This window comes from Mytilus californianus, unplaced genomic scaffold, assembly GCF_021869535.1.
Source record: "Mytilus californianus isolate M0D057914Y unplaced genomic scaffold, xbMytCali1.0.p SCAF_7, whole genome shotgun sequence".
Classification (NCBI taxonomy): Eukaryota; Metazoa; Mollusca; class Bivalvia; order Mytilida; family Mytilidae; genus Mytilus; species Mytilus californianus.
Window position 1 is genome coordinate 67,463,473 of NW_026262723.1, and position 20,913 is coordinate 67,484,385.

Genomic DNA, 20,913 nt, shown 5'->3' on the forward strand with positions numbered 1-20,913 from the left:
GAATGGTTTTAAACTAGTAATTTTGGGGGCCCTTTATAGCTTACTGTTCGGTGTGAGCCAAGGCTCCGTGTTGAAGACCGTACTGTGACCTATAATGGTTTACTTTTATAAATTTTGACTTGGATGGAGAGTTGTCTCATTGGCACTCATACCACATCTTCTTATATCTATGATAATTGTTTCATTTTTCTCGCAAGAACAACTTTTAAGGACACAACTGCCATTTTAACAGGTTTAAATTAAGCCCTCGGTCTGTATATAGTAAAATAGCCAAGTATTTGAGGTTTGAATCCAAATTTTAGCAGACAAAATGCTGATGACCCGAATTCGGGTCCTAGGAACGTTAAACAGATAAAGTAGGTAATAAATTAACTTGAGATAAGAATACTTTATCAGAAGACAATTTCCTAGAAGAAACTTTACTGCTTGTGGATTATGCCCCGAGGACATCATTAACTTGGTAGCGCAATGCATGATAATTAATACCAGTATAAAGAACAAACAGACTAGGACCTCGTGCGGGTTAACAAGGTCCTCTTCTGCTACACGGAACACTGTACCATTTGATTTGTGTAAAAGACTTTCCTCTGTGTTAAAGAAACTGTTTATCCTCGGTCAACAGTTAAACATACATGAGGGGCCTGATGGGTTATTTTCGTTCTTCGTGATCGGCGCATTTTCGCTATCGTGATCCGTTTTTCCAGATTTTTTTTTTTTTTTTTATATTTTCGTGATCCGTGATCATGGAAATTTATTTTCTGTGAATCGTGATTGACAAAAAAATCAACTCGTGAATCGTGATGAGACCCCCCCCCCCCCCCCATCAGGCCCCTCATACATCCTCACGTAACAGACTCATTCTTAACTCACCACGTATTAGAAAAAAGAATTACACTTTTTGCAAAAATAATCAGCAACAACCTCATTTTGGAAAAGTACACATACTTTTTTTTAAAATAAATAACAGTCTGACATTAACAGAAAGAAATCCGAAATAACATTATCAAGGTACTCGATGTTTGGATTTATGTGGTGCATGTACGTTTTTGTTTTGAGTTTTTTTTCTAACAGACAGCCAGTTTTCCTATGTGAACTATCTACTTCGTTTTCCCGACTCTCTGCATGAGAGTCAGACTGAATATATGGGTTTCACATGAAGAAAAACAAAGAAAAATCTCACGAGTTCCGTTTTATTGATGATTTCCTACAAAGAACTATTCAAATATAATGAAAAGGAGTGTTTGGAAAATATCAATTAAACTACAACGGAACTACAAGAATAACACAATATAATGAAATAATCATGATTTTTTTTCAACAATAGCCAAGTTTATGAGGAATTTTGCTATCTATTTTGTATATAGTCCCTCCAAATCTGAATAAAACCTTTTCTTCAATATTATCAACTTTTGAGCTCTGTCCTAAAGCATGACAACTTGAATGATAACGGGTTTGAAATGAAGGAACACATTAGTGGCATTTATGGAAAAAGGAAAAGCATGTGTTTCTAGTGGTCGAACCGCAGATGAGAATACTTCCCGTCAAGCTTATGGACTAAATCTACTACTAGGAATGTTCACATCTATCATTTCCGGCGTAATATTATATATCAAAATATTCATGTCTCAACAATGATTTAAGTTAGTGACACAATCTCCTAGTATTTAATGTATTTGTTTTAAAGAACAATCGATTCTTCATTGTATCGTATTTACACAATTCCACTATCATGATGTAAAAGAATTAATATGTTCTGTTTGTGATGTAAATCAGACATTGGAGAGTTTTGTAAATATTTAAAAAATAAAAGATAAGTATTCTAGATGAATTTTATAAATTTCAGAAACTTTTTTATGATTTATATAGATTTTCGTATCCTTCAAAGAACAGAACATTACAGATAGTTGTCCAAACAGAGAATTTGCCAGTAGGAATAGCTGTTGATTCAGCCAATGATCATATCTACTGGGTTATTCAATTTGGAAACAAACTTTCAAGATGTAATCTAGACGGAACAAATGCGACTGTTTTACCAACATTGATTGAACCCTGGGTGATACGACTTGATGTTTCAAAAAGGTATTACGTTTTATGAAGAAATTGAACAAAAATTTATTAAAAAACAATAACATACCGTATTCTTAACTATATGTGTGAATAGTTAGATACATGATTTTTAGTTAGTTGTTATTGACTTTGAACTAGCTTTTAGTAATTGCGAGTACTCTTAGATTGGTACGTTGTGTCTTCAGCCTTTTTTTGAGTTGTTTTTGTGCTTTGTGTCGATATCAAACCTATATTAGTCTGTCCGATATTAATGATAATATATGCACATCTTAGCATGTTATACGTGTTTTATTTGGGTCTTCCACTTTCTTGTAAATGAAAGTAAAAAAAGAAAAAAAAACAAGCATTACCAATGTGTCACTTTTACAAAATGTCCTTGATACATGTTTATATTAATAAAAGTCATGCAGGTTTCTTAAGTTGGTTTCCATTAAACATATTTTGTTGTGCTACGGCCATATTGTATATCTAATTAAACCAATCATGTACATCCCATAACTACTTTTATTCAAATAAGCGTTATTTTAATTTTGACATGTATATGGGATGTCACTGTGGCATCACCAACGGCGTTTATGTACTAACATTACCAGTTTTTATTATCATATTGATACTAATATTTATTTGAATCAAGGAACGGTGCACTAAAATATAATAATATAGTCTTGGTGACTTCTTTTTTTCAGTAATAATCATGCTAAATTAGGCCTCTGTTTTGTTGTTTTGGATGTATAAACCATCAATCTCGCCCGGTCCGAACTGAATAGGGAATACAATGTCTCATTTATGGAAAGTATCACATTGTTTTTGAAGATGAACCATTGCGACATCGACCTTATAGGTCACTAGGTGTACTGCTGCAGAGTCAAGTTTAAGCCGGATCTAGTATATTGGTTTCAAATAACTGTTCAAATATACATCATTTATCATGTTTATACAAGTCGAAAAACATAGGATTTTCTACCACAAAGATAAATTACCTCAGCTGCAATAGGCAAAACGTTTGGGAATTTTGAGCCCTCAATGCTCTTCAACTTTATACTTCAATTGGCCTTTTTAACTCTTTTGATTCGAGCGTCACTGATGAGTCTTTTGTAGACAAAACAAGCTTCTGGCGTTCAAAATTTTAATCCTGGTATCTATGCTGAATTTATTTACATCCACTGGGTCGATGCCACTGCTGTTGGAGGTTCCCTCCCCGAGAGAATTACTTGCTCTGTAGACGACATGAATTGTCATTGATATGATCATCATTATAAGTAACAGTAATTTACAAAATTTTAAATTTTTCGAAAAATACAGGATTTTCTACCCGAATATAGATTACCTTAGCTGTAATATGCAAAACCTTTTGGAATTGTTGGTCCTAAATGCTCTTCTGCCTCTTACTTTTTTTATTCGAGCTTCACTGATGAGTCTTGTGTAGACGAAACGTGTAACTGGCGTACAAATCTTAATTCTGGTATCTATGATTAGTTGTTTTACAACCACTGGCTCGATGCCACTGCTGGTGCAGGTTTCCTCCCCGAGGGTATCACCAGCCTAGTATTCCCCATTTCAGTGTTGACATAAATTGTCATTTATATGCTTATAATTATAAATTAACAGTTTACAAATAAAATGTTTCGTAAACTCAGGATTTTCTACCACAGGAATAGATGGCCTAAGCTGTATTTGGAAAAAACTTTTATTCGAGCGTCACTGATGAGTCTTGTGAAGACGAAACGCACGTCCGGCGTAAAAAAATTTAATTCTTGTAATTCTTTGATTTATGATGATTTTATTTACTACCGATATGTCGATTCCACTGCTGGTGGAGGTTTCCTCTCCTTTTATATTACCACCCCAATTGTCAACACTTATGTATTAACATGAAATGTCAGTGATATGGTCATAATTATAAATTTACAGTAGTTTACAAAATTTTAATTTTTTCGAAAAAAACCAGGATTTTCTACCTACATATATGCATACATTACCTAAGCTGTAAATGTTTTTGGTAAAAACCTTTGGGAATTTCGGGTCCGCAATGCTCTTCAACTTCGTACTTTATTTGGCGTCACTGATGAGTCTATTGTAGACGCGTCTGCCGTATAAAATCTTTGTATCTTTGATGCGTTATTTTCAACAGCTGCATTGATGCCACTGCTGGTGGATGTTTAGTCTTCTGGGGTATCAGCAGCACAGTACTCATCACTTCTTTTTTGACATGCATTGTCATGGATATAGCCCTAATCTTAAATTAACAGTTCACAAAATTTCGACTTTTTCGGAAAATTCTACCCAGGAATATATTACCTTAGCTGTATTTGGCGAAACCCTCGGGAATTTTGGGTCATCAATGTTCTTCAACTTTGTATTTAATTGGCCTTTGTAACTTTTCTGATTCGAGCGTCACTGATTAGTCTTTTGTAGACAACACCCGCGTCTGCCGCACACAATTTTAATCTTGGTATCTGATGGGTTTATTTACAACCACTGGGTTGATGCCACTTCTTGTGGAGGTTTCCTCCCCGAGGGTATCACAAGCCAAGTAGTCAACACTTCTCTGTTTCAATGGTCATAATTATAAATTAACAGTTTACAACATTTTGAATTTTTCGAAAAACTCTTTTTTCTTCCCCAGGAATAAATTATCTTAGCTGTATATGGCAAATCTTTGGGAAGTATGGGTCCTCAATGCCCTTCAACTTCGTTCTTTGACCTTTTTAACCTCTTTGATTTGGACAAAAAGGACGTCGTGGCTTACACAATTCTAATCCTGGTATCAACGATGAAAATACACAAACACACGCTTATCCTGAAACTTCAATATTCTAAAGTTGTCAAACTTTTATCTTTCAGGTGGATGTATATAGTTGAAGAGAATATAGGAATATCGAAATCTAGATTCGAGTCAGCTGAAAAACAGACAATCGTGAACTTTATATCAACACCTGTTCGATGCATGGATATAGGTACGTTGTCACTAGTTATCGTTGATGTAATGCTAATAAAATGTTACAACTGAGCATGTTGTTCATTATACGATACTTTATTTATATTCATCTATGATCAGTCCAAATGTATGTCTATATGTGTAGTTATCTTAATGAAAATATGTTTGACAATGAACGTACAAGCCTTCTTATGTTTAAAACAAAACCCAAGAAAACAAGTAAGGATATCAGAGGACATTACTTCTGTTGTTTATGAATAATTTTTCCATCTATTTGGCTTTTTTATATTGTAGGGATATATTATTATGAGCAGTTCAGTAACATGACCATAGAAAAGCAGACTAATGTTTGAGATTTCCAAGAAAGCAATAAATATTCTAATTAATTGTGTAGTAATGCTGCTATGTAGAACTGACGTTTACGTTCGAATCGGGAAAAAAATTCAGACAACAACATATATGAGAAACTATCAATTTTGTGAAGAAGAAAAAAACACTCATCTAAAAAAATTTCAGATTCATCTTAATTATTTACACATGTTCCATTTGTTAAAATTTGCCAAAATGCAGGCCTTACAATTTTGTTCGTGTCTCTTTGTCTTTGTAGCTGTTAACAACATATTTATTGGTCATGTGCATTAATATGATTTGTTATTACTATATTTATCGATTATCTGCATCAATATTATATATATCAAAGCACTGTTCAAAGTAGGCTAAATGATTGACAAGTAACTCATTCCCATCATGTCCTTAGTCACTAAGACCAACGGGTCCGTCTAGGCCAGTATTTAATTAAGACAAACTTGAACTACGTTAAGGCTTATTGATATTTTAAAATATGTCACACTAAGGGATGATTGTCTGACATCCATAAATCTTAAAGATACATATCTAAGTATTAGTATCAAAAAGAATTTTTCGACATACGTGCAAGTCAAAGTTTGTATGTTTTGGTTTGGATTCTGTGCTAAGAGAGGGTAATAAAATTTGGAAGCTTGTCTGTTCATTTTTTAAACAAAATTTAAAGATTTATTTTATATATTACTGATTCTGTTATTATTGATCAGAACTTCGAAAGGTGTATGTCAATTATAGGAAAGCTGTACAGAGACTTGATGCAATTGGTTAAAGTATAATCAATTTGATTTGGTGTACTATATTACCATTTGTTTATTTCAAATTGTTTACCAATAAACCACTGTCAATTTTAAACTCGTCTTTGATGATTAGTTCAGAGTCCAAATTGCAACTTCTGCTACTTTGTTTTTTCTCCAAACTTATGTTATGCAAACGTTCGGAGGACACTGCGAATATCTTTGAATACATTTTTAAAACAATTTCATCAATTGCAAGTCTCTGTACCTATCTTAGCGTGTGTTACATATACAATATTAAGAATGGTTGGCAATGTTTTCCCAATTAAGAAAATTTGTAAGTCAGAGAAAACCATGTCATTTTGTTATACTATCAGATATAAAAAAAAATATGCAGTATCGTTTAGTAGCTAGCCATAAAACCAGGTTCAACCCACTATTTTTTTCTTAAAATGTCCTGTACCAAGTCATGAATATGGCAGTTGTTATCAAATAGTTCGTTTCTATGTATGTTGGCGTTTGTTTTTGTTGCACTTCAGTGTTCCTGTTGTTCCTTTGTTTTCCTCTTATAGTTGATGTGTTCCCTCGGTTTTAGTTTGTAACCCGGATTTGTTTTCTCTCAATCGATTTATGACTTTTGAACACTGGTATACTACTGTTGCCTTTATTTATTTTAGACCCTGATGAAAACAGACTGTATTGGATTAATTACAATGGTGACATGAAATCTGCCAAAGACGATGGCTCTGATGTTAAAACAATCCTTTCAACAAATGTTCGTAGAAACTACTATGCCATCGGTGTCTTCGGTAGTTACATATATTATACTATTAGCAATCAGTTGTTAATGGAAACTAAAACACCCGGATTCACATCAACTGTTCTGTATAACGGTACCAGCTTGATTACCAGTATATTTGTGTTTAATCAATCAGGTATGTAAATAGTCATTTATAATAGCGTTTAACAATAAGCAAACCCATAAATCGACTTGGGTTAACACTTCTTACCAATATCATATAAGATTATTATACACACACATGCTTAGACATGGTAGAATGGTATTTATTTATACATTACTAGTATGTCATAAAAAGTAAAATAACAAAAAAAACGAACTCCAAGTAAAATTCAAAACATAAATTCCCTTATCAAATGGCAAAATTAAAAGCTCAAACACATCAAACGAATGGAAAACAACTGTCATATTCCTGACTTGGTACAGACATTTCCTTATGTAGAAAATGGTGGATTAAACCTGGTGTTATAACTAGCTAAACCTCTCACAATTCCATTATATTGACAACAATATATGAGCAAAACCAACATAATAGGTAAAATGTCAAAAATTTGGGAACAGCAGTCATTGTGTTATCTTAATCACAATAAAAACAAATAAACTACTCTACAATTGAACATGAATACTACAATATAAGTGGAAGAATTACGACAGACACGGTTAAAGTTATTACTGCAACACCCGTCATTAGAATGTGTTGTGATCAATATGAAATTAAAATCAATGTGAACACACATTGAGATCAAATTGAAATATGCATACATATTTGTTACCATATTCGTACAATGAATAAGACTACATGTTTTCGTTTATAATTCTGTATGTTAAGTCACCAAACATGTGTAGTAACGTATTTTTGCCTTTTGTGTTTTGAATATGTTTCAATCATATGATATAAACGTCTGTGAAAGCATACCAACATCATAATTGGCATTAGAAAAGCCGATGGGCTAAAATGATTCCCTTTGCACTCAGTTGTGAAGTGTTATAATTAAAACACCAGTACTTAGAATTATAATTGAAGTCAATCTAGAAATATTTTGTTTTTATATTTCTAAAGACAGCTTATCATGTATTGATGTCCTACATGTGTTTTATTGTTTATTGTGAATTGCTAGTTGCTTTCTATTTTTTTTCATATTCAACTTTTATTTCGTACATAAATAGCGTATAGTTATTGTTATTAACCAAATGTACATGTTATTTTCATCCTAACGTTGCCATCAATGCTTTGCATGCAAATTATTAATGCAATGTTATTATTTTATACGTTTTATGTTGTCTTCATAGATAAAAACGCATTATCATTGAACACTTTTTTATTTGAATTAATTATCTTCGTTTTCTTTCTTTCATTTCTTAGATTTACTCAATAATGTTACTCACTTTAAATTCATTATTGATTATATGATTTTTTAATATTATAAATGCTTACAGTGTAATACCTGTCATTATTGTTAACGAGAAAACTATTTACAAGACTTAGGTTTATAAAGTAATTTAAATTTTCAAGACTGAAATTGTTATTAGTGAAATTGTACAAACACGAGGTAAGTCATTTTACCTTTTCAGTCTTTATCAATGAAATATTCTACTTAGCCCTATTAGTGTTGAAATAATTTGATATGATTGTCAAATGAGACAACTCTCCGCTAGAGATTAAATGACAAAGCGGTTTCTTTTTTTTTAAATTGAATATCATTAGTTTTTTTAAATCAATTTCATTTACCAAATCCCGTGGTTCGTATATTCTGAAATGTCTTTTTCTAAATTTTACAAATGACTTTCTTTTCAACGTCGAAAAACACGCGAAAAATAAAAAAAAAACAAAACTTTTAGAGATATAAAAACACTTTTTTTTCATTTTAATTAATTTCGCTTGCGTATGATGCAGTGACGTCAATACAGGACTGACTTTAGGGTGAGATGTACATCCATAGAGGCACTTATTAAATATGGGTAAAAGGTATTATGATAAGGTCTTGAATATTTTTACATTTTTGTAATTTTTATACGACCGCAAAAATTTTTTTGGGGTTCGTATAAGGGTATCATGTCGTCGTCGTCGTCTGTGTCATCGTCGTCGTTCGAAGACACATTTAGTTTCCGGACAATAACTTTAGTTTAAGTGAATGGATCTCTAGGAAATTTAACCAGAAGGTTCAATACCACAAAAGGAAGCTTGTGATTGATTTTGGGGGTCATGGTACTAACAGTTTAGGAATTAGCGGCCAAAAAGGGGCATTATTTTTGTAGTTTCCTGACAATAACTTGTGTGTAAGTGTATGGATCTCTCTGAAATTGTACCACAAGGTTTCATATTTCAAAAGGCTTGGATTGAGTTTTGGGGTATTTGCCCCAAACGTTCAGGAATTAGGGCCAAAAAAGGGGCCAAAAACAAGCAATTTTCTAATTTCCAGACAATAACTTGTGTTTAAGTGTATGGATCTATCTGAATTTGTACTACAAGGGACCATACCACAAAGGGAAGGCTGGGAGGATTTTTTATTATTTTTTTTTTTTCTAATTTTTTTTTCATTTTTACATTGATTATATCAGACGATACTTCAAATTTTTACGATCTTTGACCACATTTATTTTGTGTCAGACCTATATTATGTCAAAAATTTGACCACAATCCAAATTCAGACAGTATCAAGCTTGAATATTGTGTCCAAACTTGCCCCAACTGTTCAGGGTTTGATCTCTGCGGTCGTATCAGGCTGCGCTCGGCGAAGCATTTTATTGTATCATGTTACCAATTAATGTTTGATCACATACTATAATAGTAAATTTGTTCTTTTGTCGATGCAGTATATAAATGTTGACAAAAAAGGAAAAAATAATTCAGAAAACTCATGACTTATTGCATATTAAATCATCTGTAAAATATAAAAACATGATATATTGGCATATGTTACACGCGACATATCGTAAAAATTATGAACAAAGAGCGATCAATATAATAACAAAAAAACAGCTTTTGAAGAAAGGCTAGACATCGAAATGAAGTCATGTCTTCCAGAAAGGTTATACTGGCAAATTTTATATGCAGCCTGATGTTTAGTTCTTATCAAAATACAAGTAAATTTGCGATATTTTGCAACAGTTCAATTATATGTGAAACATATGATATTTTTAATGTTAAAAACAAACAAAAAATGTTGAATGGCATTTCGATTTATATCTATCATACACAGTCTTTGATATTTCCTTGCCATCAGTTTGGTTTTTCACAATTGAGAAATAATTGAGTTGTCTCTCGTTTTTTTTAGCCTACATCATGTCAAAATTCTGGGCATATTACAAGATGGAGTTTTCCTTTATTTTGTTTACACTGCTGAAGTTTAAAAATCCATTCTGCATTACAGTCACTAACATTAGAGTGCAGGACGGCAAGAGTTCAAAGAAATTCTTTGAGCACTACTTTTATCGGCATTCTATATTTATCATGTGTGTTTGTTGGTACTTTCATTTTATTATATACTATAGCGCTATTTTGGTGTTTTCTTTACTGATAAGTGTTGGTTTAAAATAGGGGAAGTCTCAGATATATATGTTATAGATTCGAATTGATTACAAGCTTGACATATTGAAAAACACCTGGTTGTTGTTAACAGTATGTTGACATCGTTATTGTGTTTTTGTGTCCTTGTGTTGTTGTCTAATTGACGTTTACCCCCCTTTATTTATATTCAAATGGATAGATCGTTGTGTACCTAAACTTTATTTTTATTTTAACAGAGTAATATTTAAAATAAAAACACCGGAGAACAAAATGACTATTTAGTGTTTATCATAATGTGAGTCAATACAACAAAATCCGCCGGAAAAATTCAACTTCATAAATGAGAAATGTACACCATTCTATTAGATTGTTGAATATTGAATATTTGGTATTTGTATTCCTACCCGCAAGATCGTTTGGTTCTGATTCGACGTTGAACAATTAAACTGAGCATTTTGAAAATATTGTACAGTAATCAGGACTTGCTGATAATTGTTGCTGTAACATTTCTGTTTGTCTATTATGATAGGTTTCGAGATACTATATGGAACACGGAAATTGGTTTTCAGAATTGTCAGGTCAATAGCTGTACGGAGACGTCTGATAGGTTAAATTTAAAAGTAGGTAGAGGTTAACAATCTTGTCAATATTTTCCTTGTCGTAATTTTCTTTTCTTATATGTGTTAATTTACGTTATATAATATTTTAAGGGTTTTCATATCGTATTACACACCGAGAGGGGACAGGATTGATAAAATTAAAGACTAATAGTAGGGAGGGTTTTGTAGCAATCCCGACACGTCAAGGTGTTATACGACAAGAAAAACCTTAAAATATGTATTATCTGACTTATAGGATTTGCATCCTATTTTACGAATCACGTGAAAGTGGGATATTCTAGTCTAATGCGTTTAGGTTTTAAGACGTCCTATAGCTCATTCATAATGTTAAATAAAACTCGCTATTTAGCTAGATATAAACTTTAAAATTACTTTCCAGTTACAATTCAAATATTACTGTAATTGCATAAAGCAAGAAACAAATCGTTTGTTACGTTTTATGAAAAATACAAGTCACTTTGTACATGTTGTAAGTAATTCATTGTATTAAATATATGAAAAGGGGATGTTATGCTTTTTCTCGTATTTCATATTACATATTACAAATAAAGCTATGCATTTCATTTTTATATACTTTGTTTTAACTGCTTGTTACTATATTTTAGGACGATATACTAAACCGCATGAATTGTTGATAATTTTGGATGCCGACATCAATCTATCGAAACAAGGTCAGAATTTTGCCAAATTGTACATGATACATCACTATATAAATTGTAACCGAGGTAATCAGCTCAGATTCACTTATCTTTTACTATCAAATAGCACATCATTACCAACTCTTGTATTAAGTAGACAGTATCTCTAAATCAATCATTATTATTTGACAAAAAAGAATAATATCGACGGAAAGTAGACGTAATCGAGTTATATTTCATTGTTTTGTATTATCTTTGTATAAAGGCCTGGATCTTTAACCTTCCCCAACAAGTGTTAAATCATTAAAACTTCCCACAATGCAGCCAATTAATAATTTGCGAAATACATATTTATAAATGATCGGATTTAAAATACAAAAAAAAACACAACATATTGTATGAATGCAACTAAATTCGATGTAACCAATTTCGAAAAATGCTATACTCTTTAGTATTTAAATCCTTAATTTGGAAAATGGAACATGATGGAAACAGTTTTGCTACAAATAAGAATTTACGTTAGTACTTTTAAACAATATGCGTGAAATCTAAATTCACTGGTGACGCTTGACTAATGCCCGTGACATTGAATATCAAACATGTTTCTTTTTTTATTGTAAGTCAAACTGAATTGTCAAAAAACTGCAAAAAGTGGTTTATGAATCCAGTAAGTTCTACTATGTCAACGGAAGACACTTTAAACAAATTTTATTGACTTCATTAATATGAAAAAAAGATAAAAAAAAATTAAGTGGGAATAAACATAAAATAACGTAACCGAAAGTACTTCAACCGATGAAAGGATAAGACATTCACATTTTTATTGTAGTCAGGATTGCACTAAGAATTTATAAATTACACAATCAAATAAAACAATATACCCATACTCTTTCAGTAGACAATGATTTCAATTTCATCAATATTGCCACAAGGGAGATAATATGTGGTCCATCATGACATTTCCAGGCTTATTTAAGAGATAAGAACATCGGTAAACTACTGTCGCCTTAATGCATCATCTAATGGCTAGAATATCTACTGGTGAACAGTACTTTCCACGATAATTTACCAGCCTGGTAGCTTACATGCATGGCAATTATTAGAAGAAGAACCGATCAACTGGATGACGCGTCGTCCAGGATAAAATGATGTCAGCAGGGATGTTGTCAAGGACACAACAACTCCGAAAGAAATAGGTGGCCCTAGGATCATTTATAAAAAAGTTCATTAGAACAAACTTGTTCTGTCTTCGAATTCCTCGTTTTACTGCCAAAATTCAGACAAGTTTATGTATAGTCGGCCATGAACTTTACAACTTTCAGATAAATTAGATCAACACAATTTATAGTCTTTAAAACTGTACATACTTTGTCTTAGTTTTCTATGTTGTGTTTTGTGTACTATTGTTTGTCTGTTTGACTTTTTCTTTTTTAGCCATGGCGTTGTCGGTTTATTTTTCGATTTATGAGTTTGAATGTCCCTCTGGTATCTTTCGCCTTTCTTTTGTCATGAATTTTGCATGAATACTTATGTTTGAAAAAGCGAATGACAAAAGCTGTCATGTCACTTAAATAGTAAATAAAATTTTTATCCCGATGAAAAAATAGCGTAGCTGGAAAAAAAACAAAGCTATACAATTTTTTTAAAATTATCACCATTTTTGTAGCAAGTCAGTTCTAGATGAAAATATCGTCGAATATAAATACATATAGAGAAAATCATCAATCAAACATTCGTAAGTTTTAAGAAAATACACTTCGCAAAGTTAAATGAGCTTCTTTGATGCAAATCTTGATTTTGTTATTCAATCACAAATTAAGCTGAGATAAATGACATATTTCACGTCTTAAATCATTTTTCTTTGGTTAATAAGATAGACTTATTCTACATATATGTCCCTTCTATGGTAAAGAATGCACAGTATCAGGATATCAAAGAATTTCAAAAGCTGCTATGTCTTCCGTCGTTTGCTTTAGAGGAAAATGGGAGGCCTGAGATGTAAACAGTTATCGCTTTTTGTGTAATTTTCCTTTGATCTTTTTCCTATCATGCTATTCGCTTGAGATAGAAAACTGTCGCTATAAACTAACTGCGCACGTGCTGTTGTCAATGTAAACATCAATGACGTTATAGGCAAAAGAGCGATAAACAGATTATCAATGGTTTTTCATACTCGAGGATGTTTCTCGGCAACATTTCATCTCAGGGCTGTCGCCATTCAATGAGATTTAAGCTGAAAAACATCCTCTCATCTGAAAATCCATCGATAATCTCTATATATTGAAGACAACACCAAATACAAACACACGACTCCTCCAAAATATATTCGTACTAACAAACAACACATGGCCATGATAATCTGACATCACGGCCGCGTGCAGTCACAAGATATGGTTGAGTTAAACCCATATCACGTTACTACACCGATCAAGATCTAATATCGTAAAATTAAACACACACAATAAAAAACATGCAGCTACCAGCATGATGACTATCAACTTGAACAAGTAAATAATTTGGAAAGAATTATTAAAGCATCAAGCAAACGCGTATATTAACTTAGTTAAAAGTTTTATTAAGAAAATGAAACGATTTGTATTACATGATTTTACTGTTAGAAAATAAATTGTTTCTTGGTATTAACCATAAAGATATTTACTTATTATTTGCAAATGTCTCTCATCATATAGCCCTATTTTGGTGAATTAAAAAGATATTCCTGTTAACTTGGTGTAAGCCTTACAGCTCTGCACTTATTTGAGCATTTATAATGACAGTTTCATCAAGTAGAGGTGATTATTTCATTTATGTATTTCATCTTAGGGACAATTATCCTTGGAAATCGTTCCTGTTCCTGACAAGTAGATACACGACTTTAATTCTCGGACTTTGATTATTGTTTATATATATAGTTGCTTTTCCTTTCATTTATATTAACAGTTATACATTCTTTAATCGTTATTATATTTTAGAAACTGGCATCAGGAATAAGAAATTCTGGGAAATTTTTCTTTTCACTTTAGAATTTTATACTGAATTTTTCATTATTCCTTGTGTTGATGTGCTTTTGATGTGGACACAATCTGCAAATTCTGCAACATCGATATAAAAAGAAATTAAAATAAGATATGAAGAGAGCATGAGTCAAAAGTATCAAATATGCAAAAATTATTCTTTAATGTTATCATGATTTATGCAATGAAGTAGGAAAAGAGAATAGACTAGATTTTCTCTTTTTCAAATAGAAATCGTTGTATATTAACTGTATATCTGTATAAAGGTACTAAAATGTATCTTTATTCGTTTCAAAGTTTAGTATAATAAAGTATAGTCATTATTAATATATTCCATTTTAGAGTTGTTTTATTTCTTTTTATGATTGTATGTGATTGTATTTTGTATATGTTTACCTCTTGTTTCACATGTGAATGTGACAGAGTGTTTTTAAATAAAGCATATTGTATTGTATTGTATTGTATTGTATTGTATTGTATTGTATTGTAAAGATGTATATACACATTTATTATATCTTATATGCATATTAACAGATGCACAGTTATTTTATATGCATCTCAACAGATGTACAGTTTATTTGCATCTCAGCAAATGTATAATCTTTACAAATAAACAGTTTATATGCATCTTAACGGATATACATCAAGATTGCTTGTACTTAAGTTACTGTGTGTTACCCGGTTTAGCTTTTTATGAGATAATGATTGGTGTCTGAGACGGTGTTCTGAGATGGGGAGAATGATTATCAGTATTATCCTGATTTTGTGACTGAAACCAGAATGGCCTATATAAGTCTTAGTTTATGTTTTTTATTGTTTTGTTTGTTGTATATGTTGTTGCCTTCTTTTGAGCGTGTAAGCTACTTGTTCTTTGTGCAGATTGCGGTTTTTGTTTCAATACTTATAGTGATTTTTTGAAAATATATATAAGTTTGAAAATGAACTTACCCTGTTTTGAGGGATGTTCAAACAAGTATTTCCGTTTGATATAGCCTCCTAAGGTTATGTTTATATAATAAAAGATCTCTTTGTATATATTTTCTAAACATCGTACTCATGCCTAATGAAGGTAATTGAAGGTATGTGTACCAATCTTCCCCAAAACATTGGTAGACACTGGTGTCCTCCCCGATGGACCGTGACATCCACGGTCCTGTAGAAGTAGAACTCCTGTAATGTCGTAGCCATTTGTATTCTCTTTGTTTACTAAGTTATTAGAGAATTCACTCATCGAGGCGAAAGGAAGTAAGTGAACGAGAGAAAGAAATTGAGTAAGCGAATGTGAGAGAAAGATATTGAGTGAGTGAACGAGAGAAAGAAATTGGTTGAACGAGAGAATACGAGTAAATGAGTTATTGAGAGAACGAGTGTAAGCGATCGAACGATAGATTTAGAGAACGTAAATGAGTGGTTGTTCTTTTGAGTGTGTAAGCTACTGGTACTTTGTGCAGATTGCGGTTTTTGTTTCAATACTTATAGTGATTTTTTAAAAATAAATATAAGTTTGAAAATGAACTTACCCTGTTTTGAGGGATGTTCAAACAATTGTTTCCGTTTGCTATAGCCTCCTAAGGTTATGTTTATATCCTAACGCTTCGCGTTTTATACGTGAACTGGTTTAAACTATCTTATTCAACAAGCTAAGTGCCAACAGAAACAAACAAAAAATTAAATTGCAATATATAAAATCTTAAAATACCACAAAATATCAACTTTATATTGTAATAAAAGATCTCTTTGTATTTATTTTCTAAACGTCGTACTCATGCCTAATGAAGGTAATAGAAGGTATGTGTACAAATCTTCCCTAAAACATTGGTAGACACTGGTGTCCTCCCCGATGGCCCGTGACATCCATGGCCCTGTAGAAGTAGAACTCCTGTAATGTCGTAGCCATTTGTATTTTCTTTGTTTACTAAGTAATTAGAGAATTCACTCGTCGAGGCGAAAGGAAGTAAGTGAACGAGAGAAAGAAATTGAGTAAGCGAATGAGAGAGAAAGATATTGAGTGAGTGAACGAGAGAGAGACATTGGTTGAACGAAAGAATACGAGTAAATGAGTTATTGAGAGAACGAGTGTAAGCGATCGAACGATAGATTAAGATAACGTAAATGAGTGGTTGTACTCGACTGAGTGAACGAGAGAGTAATCGTACAAGAGAGTGAGAAAAAAAGACAAAAAGTGTGAAAGAGAGAGACACAGTGAGTATGGAATGCGAACAAGTGACTGAGTAAAAGAGACAATGAGTGAGCGAAAAAGAGACTGAATATAAAAGACAACGAGTGAACGAACAAGAAAGTGAATGACAGATTGAATGAACGAGAGAATGAGTAAACGAGAGAGACCGCGAGTGAGCGTGAAAATGCAAACGAGTAATTGAATGAACGAAAGAGAGAGAGAGAGATGTATATAAAACTGTAATATACATTTTTACGGATGCACTTTTTGTATATGCAACTTACCAAATGTACATGAAGGTTGCTTGTACTAAAGTAGCTGTGCACATACGTTACATCCTCAATCGATCAGGTATCACTTATTATCAGGGGCTTGTAATATTTACATAACTGATAACAAATAATAATAATAATAATAATAATAATAATAATAATAATAAAAGGATTGATACATGACATAGAATGCATTTATTTTGTACAAAGTATATTTGTATAAGAAATAAACTTTTACGTCAGTTTGTTACTGGGGAGAGTTTTCTCATTTGCAAACATAAAACTTCTTCTTATTTTTATATTATATAGAAAAATGTTTAAACAATATTTTATGCGTGCGTTTGTAGTTTTTAAAATCATTATAAGCCAATATTTGTTTATTTATATCATCGATGGATTAGGTATTACTTATTATCAGGGGCATGTAATATTTACATTACTGATAACGAATAAGAATAATAAGAATGATATATGCAATTGAATGCATTTATTATGTCTTTCCACTTTCCTGTGGAAAAACCTTTAGATTCAGCTCCGGTTTTTTTTCCGCCACTTTTTTATGTTGTTTTGTTTTTTTGTTTTTGTTTCGGAAGATATCGAAAAGATTTTTATTACATGATATCGACAAAAATAAGGCTTTCGCAGTTGACCCTGTATAACCGTACAATTTCTCCTGTGATAGTTATCTCCCTGTACACTGTTTTCTTGTCTCTCCCTTTGCAACCGTAAAAGAAATCGACAACTTTATTATACCAAATTGCTCGTTATATCCTCAGGATAATTTGTCCAATTTTGACGGAAGCGATACGAAGACTCCATTATTTCCACTTCTGTATTTGACAAAAGTGATATTCTAATGTATCGCATGAATGGTAAGTGATAGAGACTTAAGGTATTTCGATTTGAGGTCCTTGGTTCACAAAAATGCATTTGAGGTCAAGGTCAAAGGTCAAGGTCATATTCTCAATTTTACTTTTTCTAGTTTTATGATCTCCTCTGAGACTCTTAAAGATTATATAAAAGAACTACTGCAAACATTTTGCTTTATTGTGATGAAGATATGATTTATTTGGTATGAAACAATCCAACGACATCTTGTAGGAGATATTGCCCCTGAAAGATTTTAATTTAAGGTTAATTAATTATTACTTCAACTTGGTAAATGATAAAGCCAAATGGTCTTTGCAAAATGTTGGATGACATATGACCTGGAAAAATGTTAACCGGAAGTAGACATTTCTTTACTAATTGCATGGAAAAGCACCTAGAAAACATATATACTTTACAAAGGCAAACATAAACTTATCATTTGAGACCGGAAGTGACCCTCAATGAACCGGAAGTAGCGTATTATCTCCCTATCACAGGCAAAAGTATATAGAAACCATATATATTTTTGGATTCAGTGTAAATACATCTATCATATGACCGAAACTGCAAAATCCAGTTAAGTTTTAAATTTTCTAAAACATACAATGCATTTGAATTTTATTTATCTAGGGCATGCTATACCTTAAAACTTTTCCAGATACACAGGTTTGTCTGTACTCAGAGTAAATTTTGAGGTGAAAATGCAGCCATTTCAGCTAAAGGGTCCACATAAACCTTAAGGTTCATCAGTAGGAATTGAAAAGTATGGCCGTATTTACACCACAAAATTTACTCTGAGTACAGACAAACCTGTGCACCTAAAAATGTTTAAAGGCATGGCAGGAACTAGGTAAATAAAATTTGAATGCATTTTATGTTTTAGAAAATTTAACACTTACCTCGAATTTGAGATTCCTTTTTTGTAAGCCTGCAGAAGGTTATAAAATAAACAGACACCCGAATTTCCTCAGTAATAGTTATCCCATGAGGACGCGGTGTGTCAGTGTAAGATCATCCCGATGGCCGGAGGCCAGAGGGTGATCTTACACTGACGCACCAAGTCCGAGTGGGATAACTGTTTTACATCCTAGCTCTTCTAGACCATATGAAAAAAACATTTACGCTTCATAACATCTAGTTCAGAATGCCATACAATAATTACAATATACTTTATATATTACTATAAAATATACCCTTTATGATGTAAACTTTCCTTTGGGATGTAAACTCATTTACACAGTTTAAATCGCCTATGGTTGTGCAGATATCTATTGTCCAGGGGAACATCTCAAACATTTTTTCCAAACATAGTTTATTTTGGCACCTTCTGTGGGAACGAAAAAAAAAGAAACCTTAAAATCCAGAAAGTTTATAATTCTCTGAAACATAAAATGCATTTAAAATTTAATTCTCTAGTTCCCGCCATGCCTTAAAACCTTGTGCACAGGTTTGTCTGTACTTAAGAGTAAAATATATGGTCTAAATACGGCCATATTAGCCAAAAGGTTATGTTTACCAAAACGTCTCCTGTCTCGTATTCGGGGGAGGGTGTCTAATGTGTTATACACAATTGCTTCTGATCGATCGGATTACGAACATTCACTGAATGACATTAGGCATCCTCGAGAGGCTATCTTTGCAAAAATAAATGACCTACTTGAAAAACAATCTTATGGTTGCGACCATGCATTAAAAGAGCAAGTGCGGATATTTGATTTTAATTAGATTGATTAGAAAAAAGTCCGTATTGTTGAGGATTCTGATTATGTTATGATATATAATACCAAAGACATATATTATTATATGTCTCTGATAATAGGAAACGAAACACGTAAATTTCCAGGTCTATAAATATCACTTTATTCAGTAAGTACTTTTAACCTTTTCAGTCGGTGGAAAAACCAGTATTCGTTAATAATGAATTTGAAGCCGATCTGTTTGTTATAACATGTCATAGCGACTAGTAAATACGGAAGTAAAATAAACAACACAGGGCATATACATAATGGTAAGACACAAAATTAATATGTCATTATGTACATATGTCCATCATTTTGGTGTCGGACGCCATTATGTTAGTTATAGTATCATAATACACGTATCAATGTACACGGGTAACTTGATAATATTCAGACAACATATCTACATTGTTTATTTGCAATAGTGTTATTTGAGGAATTAATATATTTCGTTATTATAATGCCATACACACTGAGCATATGTAACAAAAAATTTGTTCCGGCGTGACATTTGTTACGCCGGAACTTATAATTTCATAGGAAAGTTGTTCCGCAAGAAATATATCACAGAAAATTTATACCCGGAATATATATTATAAGGAAATATGTTGCAGCATTGTAAAATTTGTTCTGAAACTAATTATTTACTAAATGTTAAATAAGTTCCTTAACTTTATATCAAGCAAAACATTTTATAGTTGTACCTGACAAATTAAATACTCATCATTGAAGTCTTTTAACAACACGAGTACATTCAAAATAAATCTTTGAGCAATTCAAATTAAGGCAGCATAGATATTGTACGTAGATGATATGATTAAAAAACAAAGGCACAACTATGATTAACAACTGTGATGAATATTTAAAACACACTACTTCATTTTCTACAAATTCTGATATGAAGTAACATATGTTGAATTGCAATATTCATTAATAAATGATCGATCTATGAAATGTTTCTGATTGATTTTCTTATTTTTCGCTTTTCTGCCTCATTAAATTAGTGTCATTTGGGTATTTTTTTATGGATAATGTAATTAAACATTTTGCTATACTCCACAGAATGTGGATGTTTACACTTTTTATTTATTACATATCAATATAATACATATTTTTATAATGTACTTGAATTATAACTTTAAACTCACTGATAACAATGCTCAGTATAAAAG

At 32.0% G+C, this 20,913-nt stretch overlaps 2 long non-coding RNA genes across 2 annotated transcripts in view; both read left to right on the plus strand.

Moving 5' to 3' along the window:
- Window positions 1-1,871: 1,871 nt before the first annotated feature.
- On the plus strand, window positions 1,872-14,937 carry LOC127708123 (uncharacterized). The gene is made up of 5 exons (XR_007985166.1): window positions 1,872-2,079; window positions 4,912-5,024; window positions 6,780-11,029; window positions 11,635-11,700; window positions 12,563-14,937. It is a non-coding gene; the product is annotated as an uncharacterized LOC127708123 (long non-coding RNA).
- A 4,967-nt stretch (window positions 14,938-19,904) lies between these two features.
- The window catches only part of LOC127708626 (uncharacterized), a 55,833-nt gene continuing 54,824 nt past the window's right edge, over window positions 19,905-20,913 (plus strand). The window contains exon 1 of the long non-coding RNA XR_007985328.1: window positions 19,905-20,010. This is a non-coding gene — a long non-coding RNA (uncharacterized LOC127708626). The remainder of the gene's footprint in view (window positions 20,011-20,913) is intronic.